This window comes from Rhincodon typus, chromosome 13 (genome assembly GCF_021869965.1).
Source record: "Rhincodon typus isolate 14 chromosome 13, sRhiTyp1.1, whole genome shotgun sequence".
Classification (NCBI taxonomy): Eukaryota; Metazoa; Chordata; class Chondrichthyes; order Orectolobiformes; family Rhincodontidae; genus Rhincodon; species Rhincodon typus.
In genome coordinates this window covers 32,763,848-32,778,260 of record NC_063344.1, presented here as the reverse complement: position 1 = coordinate 32,778,260, position 14,413 = coordinate 32,763,848, and positions in this window count along the sequence as shown.

Below are 14,413 nucleotides of genomic sequence, written 5' to 3'. Positions count from 1 at the left end.
CTTTCTCCTTGAGCTCTGGTGTTGAACACATATAGCTCATAAACAACATCAGTAGAGGGTTCATTGTGTGTCTTCGGGCTTTCAAATTTCTGCAGTCTCGAGTTTCTGTTCCTCAGTGAGATCTAGCATGCAATACATCTTGTAGCACTCTTTCTTCAGCACTGACAATATGGTTGCTACTCTTAACATTAAGAGTACAAAAAGATCCAATTCGGCCTCAAGCCTTCTCTCACTTCCACCACATCAGGGAGCAGAAAATTCCAGATTCAAAGTTGCAGATTATAGTATTAATTCTTCCATGCTGTATCTTTACAATAGTTAGTTTTCCTGTAATATTGAAAATTCACTCAATCTCAACTTTGCAAACTTGTTTCATGTAACGTGTTTTAATGGCTGCCACAAATGGAAATGACTTTTGAGTAAAGCACTTACAGCAAGGGTATAAGTCACATGACTATGATAAGTCAGCCAGAACACTATGCACAAATGTATTTCTCAAAGTCAAAGATTTGACACATTTAAACAGTGACCAAGTTCAGCTTCTGAATGTGTGTGAGGAGAGTACACTTCTCCAGAAAATATAAACGTGACAGATTGGTCTTCATTGTTGTTAATGCATTCTTACATCAGGCTACAAGCCCAAATGCGCATGGCAGCTTTGAAAACCAGAGCCAAAAATGTTCAATGTGCATGGACCATACTGCAGTTTCCTTCACTCATTTAGAAATGCCAAAATACAATATGGACATTCCTTGTATTATTAAAGAAAACAAACTCACATCACAGATTGATCAGACCTGACTAAAAATATTGTTCTGCAACTCAGATTAGTTTGATTTATGATTAAGTATCAGGATTGGTCTGCGTTGAATCTTTTTAAATTTGCCTAATTTGATTACAATGAATATACTGTAAAAAAGCATAAATGAGACCAATCCTTTCTGACCCTAAGGAGGGAAGTAATAATTGTGTGATACTTGAATAAAATTGTGTAAGTGTAGTTTATTTTAAACATGCCATAGGTTCCAGAATTAAGTTTGTTTCAATGTTGCAATATTTATAACTGATTCAATTAAATATTTATCTCATTTATATCATTGACGGCAAACATTATAGGACATTTTTGAAATACATCCAAATAATAGATAGGTTCATGCAGATTAAATATATAATTAGAGTTCTTCCATTCATAGAACAGATGGTTATTTTCAGTAATGTGCATGGTGCTTAAAACTTTTTAAAATGTGGATGAAAGCATTATCAAAATAGTTATTCCTGCTTTGTCTCAGATTAATAATTCAGGAAGCTGCCACTGAATTTATCCGGAAAGCAACAAGAAGACCTTCAAGTCTTGAATGCAAATGTATCTCTGGCTAGCATTGCTATTTCTCCTTCCATATATTCTTCGTTCTTTTTGTTGGCAAGAGCATTCAGAGTTATACAACAAAGGTGGACAACGAATTAAGTTGTAGGTAGGCCATGATTTAATAAAATGGTGGAATAGGCTTGAGGGCCTGAAATGGCCCTACAGCCATTTCTATAGATTCCAACAAACAGTATCTTATTTCTTTATTGCTTACTCATCTGCATGCATCTAATTCTGCAAAACCCAGGAAGTTCCCTTCAAAATCTCACAGCCAGATATACAAGTTGTCATGCTTTTCAGTGCCATCAAAGGTTATAATCAAAAGGCAGGCAGGGAAAGTAAAAAAAAAATTGCCAGAGTGGCTGTCAGTCTGATAGCCCCATGGGCTTGGGTTCAGTACCACAAAATATTCAATGACCTCATTGGCATGGCATTATGATCCCAACTGAAGGTGATACAGGATGAATGAGATCCTAGTGTGACACCTGGCTTGATAGAACACAAATTTATTTTTTTTTCTTTCTATTTACTGTGGAGGTCTGTCACAGAACAAGTTCACAAGAGGTTGCCAATATACTTTAAAGAAAATAACATAAAGCTTGGATAAACTAAAGGGAAAAATAATTGAACTATATTACATCATACAGGAATGATTGAAATGAATTGTGACAGAGAATACCATGGGCTCAACACTCTTTGGGTGAAGAGATCTCTCCTCATCTCAGTCCTAAAGGGCCTACCCTGCATCTTTACTCTATTACCTCTGGTTCTGGATTCCGTGATCATCAAAAGTATCATTCCTGTGTTCCACAGTCTTCTGTTTCTGGAACTTTCTGTTGTGCAACTTGGCTCTTCTTCCTTTCTACCCTGATTGTTTTACAGATTGCTACAATCCCAGTACTTCTGCTGTCGTAGACCTTTTTTTCTCTGAGTGGCCTATGCCTGGATGCCTCTCTTGCTCTGGTTTGTAAAACTCAAGTCAGCAAACACATTAACAATTTTCTATTTGGGGTGTTTTCTAGTCCTTTAGCTTATTATTCAAAATGACTTCTGGTTCTTGGAAACAAAAATCAGATTTGACCTTCATAGAACTGAAAACTAAAATTGATTCATCTTCTACCTTCAAACCTAAGTTTTTTTTTAAATAATAATTTTATGAGCTTTTGTGACTACTGTCAAGCTCAGTGAAAGCAACCTCAGGTGTCATATCCCCAAAAATTATCCATTATCTTTACACATTATTAAATTCAACATTTTCACTTCAATCAACAAACCTACATTCTTATCAATCATGACTTATGACTCACACTCATATCTGTACCTCCCCTTCAATCATATCACAATTCTACAAGATTAACGCCCACAGCTTACAAAATGCCAACTAAACACACTGCACCAAAGCACTGACGTATTTCCTTTTTTTTTTGTAGATCAAGGTGGAAAACAACTATAAGGTAGCTGCACCTAACTGGCAGAGGCAGACATGGCTTAATGTTGTGATGGGAGGTTTGTGATTCATATGTATTTTATTTAGAATTTGGATTTTAAACTAGTGACATATGGGTGTGGGTCTATTTTTGTGAAGGGGTTTAAGATGGTCTGTGGGATCATGATTTTAAACTAGTATGTACCTCCTAGAGTGTTAATGAATGTTTCTTTATATTATCGGAGATTATGACAGCAGAGAAAGCATTGAAAGACATTAGCTTGCTTTTAGGTTTAGAATAATCAAGGATTTCCTTTAGCTTAGAAAACTCAAGATTGGAAAGACTTTTGGTGGTGTGAAGGAGACCTGATTGAAGTCAAATACAAGGAAAGTTTCTCCTAGAAAGGAGATTTTTCAGAAAAGTTCAGGGAATAAGTTACCTCAGACAACGATATATCGTGAAACTTCAAGGCCAGTAAAGTTTAGTTAAAATTTTGCATATTATTAAAGACTGGGAAGATCTTTGAACTCAATTGTATGTATATTCCAGGGAAAAAAAGGCTTCATGGTTCACAGTCAGGAACTGACAAAAAACAGTTAAATAAGACCATAAGAGGTAGGAGCAGAAGTAGGCCATTCAGCCATTAAGTTCATCAAATCAAATCTGCATATTGGAAAAGAAAGGAAAATGTCTCTGGATTTTGATTAACTGTGAAAGTGCTGGGGAGTAGATGTGCTTTGACATTTTTCATCTATGCTACATTTAGCTTAGTTTGATTTACTTTTATTTCTTTGGGGTAAAAAGAAGTCTTATTTTTAAAACCAAAGCTGCTGCCTCATGTTCTTATGTTTTAGTGAAAGACTGCCACATTATGAAAAAACAAAATATGATCTATTGGGCCAGATTTCATTCTGGGTTCTGACTTGATCAGTACTAACATCAACCACAATTATTACAATGTCCTCAACCCATTGAAGGAAGCAGCAGCTGCCAGTGTTGATGTGGCTGTGCCTAAGTCCATGGCTAGCTGTGAGATTGGAAACGTTGAAGAAAATGAGATAACACAGTGTGGAGCTGGATGAACACAGCAGGCCAAGCAGCATCAGAGGAGCAGGAAGGCTGTCGTTTCGGGGTCCCGACCAAAAACGTCAGCTTTCCTGCTCCTCTGGTTCTGCCTGGCCTGCAGTGTTCCTCCAGCTCCACACTGAGTTATCTCGGACTGCAACGTTGGCATTTCTTACTATCTCTCTCGAAGAAAATGATATCCTCATATCATGTCCCACTTTGCCTTAACCACACACTCTCTGCACTCAGTATGGGCATGCATGTCTTCCTTACCATCCCTCCTGTTACCACAACCGCAAGTTAATGTAAGTGTCATTTCAAAGCCACAAGAACTGGTCAGGCAGTGCTGGAATAACAGGAAGAGGAAGAAGAAACTAAAGATGAAGAAATAACATTGTTGCCATAGCAATATTATGACACAGAAGGAGACCATTGGGCCAAACAAGTCCATTTCAGTTCTCTAAGATATTCTAGTCAGTCCCATTGCCCCATTCTATTCCTATAGCATTGCAAGTTTATCTCCCTCAAGAGCTCAACCAGTTTCCTTTAAAAATCATTAATACTGTCTGTTTTTAACCACTTGAATGGACGGTGAGTTCCAGGTTATTACCATTTGCTGCATAAAAGCTGCATTCTTCATATCACCTCTGCCTAGAGCCTTAAATCTGTGTTCCTCAGTCCCTATAGCAACAGCCATTGGGAATAGATTTTCTTTTATCTATCTTTTGTATACTTCTAACAAGCTTCCTCCCAATCTTGGTTGTTCCAAGGAGTACAGCTCCAGTTTCTTCAACATGAGTACCTAAAATCCATAATCCCTTCTGGTTAGGTCTGCAGTGCAACATTTCAAGAATGCTCATATTATTCCTGCAGCATTTAGTCTAGTTTATTCATTCTCAGGATCACTGGCCAGGTCAGAATTTATTGCCTATTGCCAAATGCCCTTGAAAAGGTGGTGATGAGCTGCCTTCATTCTATCTGATATAGTTACACCAAAAGCTGTTAGGGAGAGAGTTCAAAGAAATGATGATATACTTCCAAGTCAGGAGGATGTGACGCCTTGGATGGGAACTTGCAGGTGGTTGTCTGCTTATTTATGTGCTGCCCTTGTTCTTCTAGATAGTAGAGGTCAGGGTTAGGAAAAAACTATCTAATGAACTTTGCTATAATAACAAGGTGTAGATCTGGATGAACACAGCAGGCCGAGCAGGAAAGCTGACGTTTCAGGCCTAGATCCTTCTTCAGAAATGGGGGAGGGAAAGGGGACTCTGAAATAAATAGGTAGAGGTGGGGAGGCGGATAGAAGATGGATAAAGGAGAAGATAGGTGGAGAGGAGACAGACAGGTCAAAGAGGCGGGGATGGAGCCAGTAAAGGTGAGCGTAGGTAGGGAGTAGGGGAGGGGATAGGTCAGTCCAGGGAGGACGGACAGGTCAAGGGGGCGGGATGAGGCTAGTAGGTAGGAGATGTGGGTGGGGCTTGAGGTGGGAGGAAGGACAGGTTAGGGAGGCAGGGACAAGCTGGGCTGGTTTTGGGATGCGGTCGGGGGAGGGGAGATTTTGAAGCTTGTGAAGTCCACATTGATACCATTGGGCTGCAGGGTTCCCAAGCGAAATATGAGGTGCTGTTCCTGCAACCTTCGGGTGGCATCGTTGTGGCACTGCAGGAGGCCCAGGATGGACATGTCATCTAAGGAGTGGGAGGGGGAGTTGAAATGGTTCGCGACTGGGAGGTGCAGTTGTTTGTTGCGAACTGAGCGTAGGTGTTCTGCAAAGCAGTCCCCAAGCCTCTGCAGATGTGCAACTCAAGCAGGCAGATTTTTCCTGCATGATATCACTTTTTGAGTGTGTTACATCCAGGCAAGTGGACATTATTCAATCATATTCTTGATTTGTGCCTTCTAGATGGTAGATGGACTTTGAAGAGTAAAGAAATTCTACAAATATATTAAGGGCAAAAGAGTAACTATGAAGAGAATAGGGCCCCTTAAGATCAATGAGGTCATTTATGTGTGGAATCATAGGAGAAATACTAAACGAATATTTTGCTCCAGTATTTACTGTGGAGAAGGACGTGGACGCTTGGGAACTCTGCGGGAAATAAATATTGATGTCTTGGAAACAGTCCACAGAAGAGTAGGTGCTGGAGGTCTTAAAAAGCATAAAAGGTAGATAAATCACCATGACCTGATCAAGTGTATTCATGGACATTGTGGGAAGCTAGGGAAGAAATTGTGGTGCCCCGAGCAGAGATATTTGTATCATCTACAGTCATGGGTGAGGCGCCGAAAGATTGGAGGGTGGCTACTGTTGTGCCTTTCTTTATTTAAGAAAGGCTGCAAGGAGAAGCCTGGGAACTATAGATCAGTAAGTTTAACATCAGTAGTGGGTAAGTTGTCGGAGGGGATTCTGAAAGATAAGATTTACATGCATTTGGAGAGGCAAGGACTGATTAGTGATAGTCAGCATGGCTTTGTGTGTGGGAAATCATATTTCACAAACTTGATTGAGTTTTTTGAGAATGTGACCAAGAAGATGAGGTAGATATTGTCTACATTGACTTTAGCAAGGCCTTCGACAAGTTTCCACATAGTAGACTGGTTAGTAAAGTTAGATTACATGGGATTCAGGGAGAGCTTGCCAATTGGATACAAAATTGGCTTGACGGTAAGAGACAGATGGTGGCAATAGAGGGTTGTTATTCAGACTGGAGGTCTGTAACCAGCGGTATTCTGCAGGGATCGGTGCTGGATCCACTGTTGTTTGTCATTTATCAATGATTTGAATGAGAATATAGGAATCATGGTTAGTAAGTTTGCGGATGACACCAAAATTGGTGGTATTGTAGACAGTGAGGAAGATTATCTATGATTACAAAGGGATCTTGATCAATTGGGCCAATCCGCTGAGGAGTGGCAGATGGAGATTAATTTAGATAAATGCGAGGTATTGCATTCTGGTAAAGCAAACGAGCAGGATTTATACAGTTAAATAGAGAGACCTAGGCATTCAGGTACATAGTTCCTTGAAAGTTGCGTCACAGGTAGACAGAGAGGCAAAGAAGGCGGTTAGCATTCTTTCCTTCGTTGCTCAATCCATTGACTATAGGAGTTGGATCGTCATGTTGCAGTTGTACAGGATGTTGGTGAGGCCACTTTTGGAGTACTGTGTACAGTTCTGGTCGCCTTGCAATAGGAAGGATTAAGCTGGAGAGGGTGCAGAAAAGAGTTGCAAGGATGTTACCAGGACTGGACGGTTTGTTATAAGGAGGAGTTGGATAGGCAAAGACTTTATTTTCTGGATTGCATGAGGTTGAGGGGTGACCTTTACAGAGGATTATAAAATCATGAGGAGCATGAATAAGGCAAATAACCAAGTGTTTTTTTCCCTAGGGTTGGAGAGTTCAAAACTAGAGGGAATAATTTTAAGGTGAGATGAGAGAGATTTAAAAGGAACTTGAAGGGCAACGTTTTCACACAGAGAGTGGTTTGTATGAACGGTCAGAAGAAGTGGTAAATGCAGGTACAGTTACAACGTTTAAAAGACATTTGATCAGATACATGAATATGAAAGATTTAGACAGATATGGCCCAAAAGCAGATGAGCGGGATAGCTTAGTTTGAGAAACATCATAAAACCTTAGGAGGTGAATCAGCCACTTTGCACTGCTGGCTATAGGTGACTGCAAATCCTTCAGCCATGTCTTTTTCACCAATGTACTCGGCATGGGCAAGTTAGACTGAAGGATCTGTTTCTGTGCTGTATGACTCTATGACTCTATAACTCGCAGCTTCTGAACTGCTATTGTAGCCAAGTATTTATATCAGTTTCTGCTCAATGATAACCCCTGAAGAATGGAGCATTTACCAACAGTAAAGTTTATTGAATGTCAAGTGGTGATGGTTGGATCCTCTTTTATTCAAGATGGTGCTTCCCTGGCACTTGTGTTGCTTCCATATGCTCTCAACATTTCCTGCCACCTTTGAAGATCTATGTACCTATGCACCCCAAGATCCCTCTGCTCCAGGATGCAGTTTAGAACTATGCCATTGTCTACAATTAAAACAAAGTGCTGGAGAAACTTAGCACTTATGGAGAGAGAAATAGTTAAAATTTTGAGTAGAAAATGACCCTTCTTCAGAACTAAAGGGCACTGGGATGGTATCAGGACTATTGGCCTTTGCAAGTATCCAGTGCCTTCAGCCGTTTCCATGTATCATATGGAGAGAAATCGACTTGACTAAAGATTTGCATCCATTATGCTGAGGAACTTGGTACATCATAAAACCTTAGGAGGTGAATCAGCCACTTTGCACTGCTGGCTATAGGTGACTGCAAATCCTTCAGCCATGTCTTTTTCACCAATGTACTCGGCTCCCCTGTAATTGAGAATGGAAAAACATGTGCAGCCCTAACCTCCAGTGAACTGTTTAATTGTCCACCACTACTCAGATGACAGCATAGTAGAGCATTGAGCTAATCTGCTGATTGTGGAATTGTTTAGTGTAATCGTTGCTTACCCTGTCTGGCTTACAAGTCATCCTGTGTTGTAGGTTCAACCAGATCAATGCCTTATTTTAGGCATGCCTGGTTCTGATCCAGTTATACCTTCCTGCACTCTACATTCAACCATGGTTGATCTCTTTGCTTGAGGGTAATGGTAGAGTGGAGGATATACCAGGCCATAAGGTTACATGAGAATTCCCTAATGAACCAATTAAATGAAAATTCCATTTGCCTCATTCAGTCATTTTCTTGGCTGTTATATATCCCAGGGGCCTATTCAAAAGAAAGTAATTTTTTCCAGTGGATTATATTCCTCTTCAATCAGCACCACCAAAAAAAGTTTAACCGATCATTCAAGTTATTTGGTGTTTTTGAGATATTGCAAGTTGAGAATAGTTTTATCACAGCAGCCATTAAAAGTAATTCATTGTCTCAGGATGTTTTATACACATTCTCATAGACCAGACCCTGTGAATGTGTTATTACTTGCTGCTGTTAGCACCTTTTGACTTTTTTTTAACAGTCAATATATCTCTTGTAGCTATTATTGAGGACTTGCAAATTTAATAGGAAAGATGTGTATGTGCCAGATTGTAGAAGCAGGTTATGTATATTTGATATTACTTGTGTATATTGCACATTAAATCTGAGATGGACACTTAAAAATACTTATGATATTGGTCAAAAATATTACATTACTGCCATCAACTTGAGAGCTAAGAACAGGAACATGATCAATCGACCATGTTTGAGTAGTATAGCTACATAATTTCTATGTAACTCCCCAGTAATTACAATGCTTTGGGTGTTGTCTCAGACCCAAAGTGACCAGCACACAACATGACCATGCTTTTGGTATGAGCTATCCAGGTGGCATTTTGGGTAACTCAGCAGCATGGCTGCTGTGGAGGAGGCGATGGAGGAGCTGGGAGATAAAGGGTGGCTGAAACCACACAGCTTCATTCTGTCCGAGCTCCACATGACCCCCTCAAACCTCAATTCCTCAACAAACAAACAGTCCTTTTGTCATTGGCCCAACACATTATCCTCTTGGCTACAACACAAAATACACATTCCATTCCAAAAATATAAGTTTAGTTGCACCATAGTGCATACAAATTTACGCTCATCATCCATGTTCATTCCCTTAGTGTACACCATTTTTTTTTTTGGCATTTTCTCCTTGCTTTTCCTCCATTGTCTGCCAGGTTTCAGTTCTCCAGTATCTGGAATTAAAACGAGACAAGGATTAAGATGAAATGATGGGAGAGATGAGAGCTACACATTTCTGTCATTTGCAACTTGCAAATCAGAATAAATTGAGGGATGAGGGTGAAGTGTATTGGGAAAAAGAGGAATGCGTGCATGGATACCATAACCTTCATGTCTGAAATGCTTCTGGTAGCTAGGACCTCTGTAATAGGCCTTTCCATAATAGCTAGCACCATATCCTCCAAGAAAGTCAAAACATGAGGCCCAATCTTCACTCGTTCACAACATATTCATTTGCATCAAGTTGAAATTGGGCTATGCAGAAGAATGTCTTCCCCTCCTGTTAATTCATGCTGCCTCCTGTTCTGCACCGTTTCTCCAGCAACAAGATGGGAATGTATCAGTGAGTTGGGTGCAATCTGTTTGAGTGACATGGCTGTCACGGTTAATTGTGTGTACAAGCTCCGAGATGACAGGATTACACCATTTCATCCTACATCAGGATACAGTAGTACATATGAAAATTGGATATGAGACCTGAGACCTGACTGAGATTGTTGGTAGGTGAGTAAGGGAACCATAGCTGAGTCCATCAGTTGAGTAAAGTTGTAACATTTAAGAATGCAATTAGTGACCTGGGCTACTCATGTGAGATCATTAAACTTCCTCCTGCACAAATCCATGTCCTCAGGGCTGTACTGTAGACTGTGGCCTCCTTTTTTTTTTTTGCTTGGCCCTGCTAAGCATGCGTCTGAGGTTATTTCTCCTTTTTCCCATCTCACCCAGAGAGACTATAATAGGCCATCCAAACTGTTGATGCAAACATTCTGTCATGATTAACCAACATTGATTCATTATGAATGATCTTAGTAAATACCAGAGAGCACAATGCACCTGTACATTAGTGAGTGCAGGGTAGTTTTATGTAGTGTCCTTAAAATACTTGGTCTCTTGCAGATATGTGCAGTGCATGAACAGTACTAAGAGCACTGGCTATTGTCTTTCTCTCAGCAAATAGTATTGTATACTTTTCTTTCCTCTCATTGGTTGCTGTAAGCTGTGGCTTTTAACCAATAATCAGAGGCTTTATAAGTTGTGAACTAGTCACTCTATGCCTCCTACAAGCAAGTGAAAAGATCTGGAAGAAAAGATTGAGATGTAGCAAATTCTAGAAAGATATAAGGATTATCTCAGTGAACCCTGTAGACTGGTCCATTGAACTGCCTTCCAAGTTTTTCACTCTTTCCATAATACCAATGTTTTTTGTTTGCATGTGTGTGAAAGGGGAATTTTATAAGCAGGTTAGAATTTTATCTAGAAAATTTATATGTTAACAGTTTTTAATTGTTTACCTTTATCTAGAATCTATTTGTAATAAATAGTAATTCTTGTTAAGTGCAGCGACCTGGTCTGTGATTCTTGTCAACCAGGGTCTAAAAAGATAGGTAAATTGTGGAAATTTGCATACTTTTATAACATCTTTTGCTTTTGTGATGATTTTGGGAACAGTGGGGCTTGATTTCCAAAGCACTACCTCAGTGAGTTATGACACTTTCAGCAAATCAGTTACACTAAGCATTCTTATTTATAAATGCCAAATACAAGAGTGAGGCAGTTCTCATCAGACAGTTAAAACTTATCCTGGCTGAAGTAAATTTCAATAGATCAGAAAATGGCTTTCCTGCTGAAAATCTACATGCAATTCGAATCCTGCCTGCTTTGGTTTCAGTATCTTAATTTGTTTCACAGGAATTTAGAAAAATTTCTGGCACTACTGTGCAGCTTTACCTTGCTTTTTTAAAAAAAATATTGATTCACAAGGTGTGACTCTTGTTGCTAAGGCCAACAATTTTTCCCATCCCTAACTGCCCTCAAAGGTGATGGTGAATTACATTCTTGAACTGCAGCAGTCCATATGGTGAAAGTATACACTCAATGGTTAGATGGGGAGTTCTTGGATTTTGACCAATGTTGACGGATTAATGATGATGGCCCTTGTTAAAACTCATCTCTTTGACTGTGTCTGTAGTCTCCCCTCTTGTAAGTTTATACTTTGGCTCAATTTATACTTACTTTTGATTTTGCCTCTGTGAGCTGTGATATTTTTCTGTACTAATGCATGTTGCTGTTGGATGCCCATTACAGCATGCAATCAACAGTTTGAGAAGTTAAATACTTTTAATAAAACTTCTGATCAACTATACTGTAAATGTTGCTCCAGAAAAAGGAGAGGCTGTAATGCAGTGTTTGTGTCATTGAACTAGCAATTCAAAATACCAAGTTAATGTTCTGAGGACATGGGTTTGAATCTCACCATGGCAGGTAGTGAATTGGAATTTTAAACTCGATTTGGCAACCATGTAACTACTATCGATCGTCACAAAAGCCCATCAAGTTCACTATCCTTCAGGAAAGGAAATCTGTCATTCTGACTTGGTCTGGCCTACATATGACTCCAGACCCATAGCAATGTATTTGACTTTTAACTGCCCTTGGGCAATTAGTAATGGGCAAAAATTGTTAGCCATATTAGTGACGGCCACGTTTAAAGGCAAATTTTTAAAAACTCACAGCAAAGAACGTATTTGTCAGTACCAATATCAGAAGCCAGAAAGACCATTAGTTATTTTATACTATCAGCAAATCGATTGTACACTCAACGGGTGACATTCATATGGTTCTTTTTCAACAGAAAATGCCAAATTGAGAATTGGAAGTTAACCTACTATATTAGCAGGAAATGTTCAATAAAATGTGTTTAAAAATTACCTTCAAGTGCTAAGATCCTCACTCATTATAAAAAAAAATTGAATTCGCAAAACTTTCCAGAGTGTAGGATGACAGAAAATAGTTTGAAATAATTGTGTATTCTTGTGTTAGGAAAAGCCTGCAGGTGACAGAATGCTGTTTAACCTATTGATTAATACTGAGATAACAAGGTGTAGAACTGGATGAACACAGCAGGCCAAGCAGCATCGGAGGAGCAGGAAGGCTGACGTTTCGGGCTTAGACCCTTCTTCAGAAAAAGAAGATTCACATTTTCTAAAGAAGGGTTTAGGCCTGAAACACCAGCCTTCCTGCTCCTCTGATGCTGCTTAGCCTGCTGTGTTCATCCAGCGCTACACCTTGTTATCTCAGATTCTCCAGCGTCTGCAGTTCCTACTATCTCTATTGATTAATACTATTTACTTAATGTGAAGAATTGCGCTTGATTCAGATGAAGCAATGTTCTCGTTTGTATAATCATTAACAAAATCTGTCTCACGAAAAACCCAATGAAAATAATTTTTTTCAGAAAAATTGCACTTCAGAAAAGTTCTTTCTTCAATGCTGCTGGTCAGTGCATTCCTTACAGTTTGCTAAAACATCTTCAAATTAAATAATCTATAAGAATTATAGTATTTCGATCAGGAATTCCACAACATGGTAATGAATTGAATGATATTTATTATTGTAGTGGTGACTGCTGCAGTGGGATGGTGGTTATTAGGTTATAATGGTGACTGTTGCAGTGTAATGGTGTTTATTATGTTGTAGTGGTGACTGCTGCTTAACTATCATTAGTGCTTCCTTCAAGTGGTGTTCAACATGGAGTATACTGAGTCATCAAATGAGCGGGACTGATCCATGGTAATCAGCTGGAGGCATTCTTGCCCAGCCTTGACCTAATGCTGTGAGATTGCATAGGGTCCTGGATCTATGTTGAGAACTGCCATGACAACTACCTGCTGACTGTGCAGCGAACCTCTGCTGGGTCTGTCCTGCCCATGGAGCAGGGCATACAGGACAGGAGTTTACAGGGTTAACTCAACTGCTGTTTTCCTTCCCTAAAGGAGATTATTGCACCAGATGCATCTTTACAACAGTCAACAATGGTTTCATGGTCATCATTATAATTTTTAATTCCAGATACTTTTTACTGGATTCAAATTCCACCACCTGCCTTGGTGGAATTCAAATCCTGGTTCCCAGAACATTACCTGAGTTTCTGAATTATGAGTTCATTGATAATACCACCTAGCCATCAGTGCCCCCACTGCTATGAAAATGATCTTCACATATTTTAATTGAGTTTGCTACATTGGAATATAGTTTTTAGTAGATGAATAATGCTTATTACATTGTAATAGCTTTTGTTGCATTGGGGAAGTATTCACTGAAATTTCAATATTCTAAAAATGTAACAAGTGAATCAGTCACATTTTTAATTTATTTAAATGGTTCTAAATCTCACAATTGATCACAGGAGTGATGATCATTTTAATTTTATGTACCACCAGACTAACAGTCAAGACCATCAAAGTTATCTAACTCATTCCGAAGGCATTCTATCTTCATATCCAAGGTCAATCTATCCTATGTAGGATTGTAAATTTGTAAAATACTCAATATATGCTGGTTGCCTCTTTACTAGTATTAATAGAGTCATACAGCACAGAAACAGATCGTTCAGTCTAAGCAGTCCATGCTGACCATAATCTCAATCTAAACTAGTCCCACCTACCTGCTACTGTCCCATATCCCTCCAAACCTTTCCTATTCATGCATTTATCTAAGGGTCTTTTAAACATTATAATTGTGCATGCATCCACCACTTTCTCAGGAAGTTTATTCCACAGGTGAACCACCCACTGTGTAAAACATTTGCCCCTCATGTCTTTTTTAAATCTCTCTCCTCTCACCTTAAAAATATGTCCCTTAGTCTTGAAATCCCCCACCCTAGGGAAAAGACAGATACAATTAACCCTACCTATACCCCAGAACATAGCATAGCACAGGAACAGGTCCTTGGCCCATGATGTTTGTGCTGACCATGATGCCATTTTAAACTAATCCCAT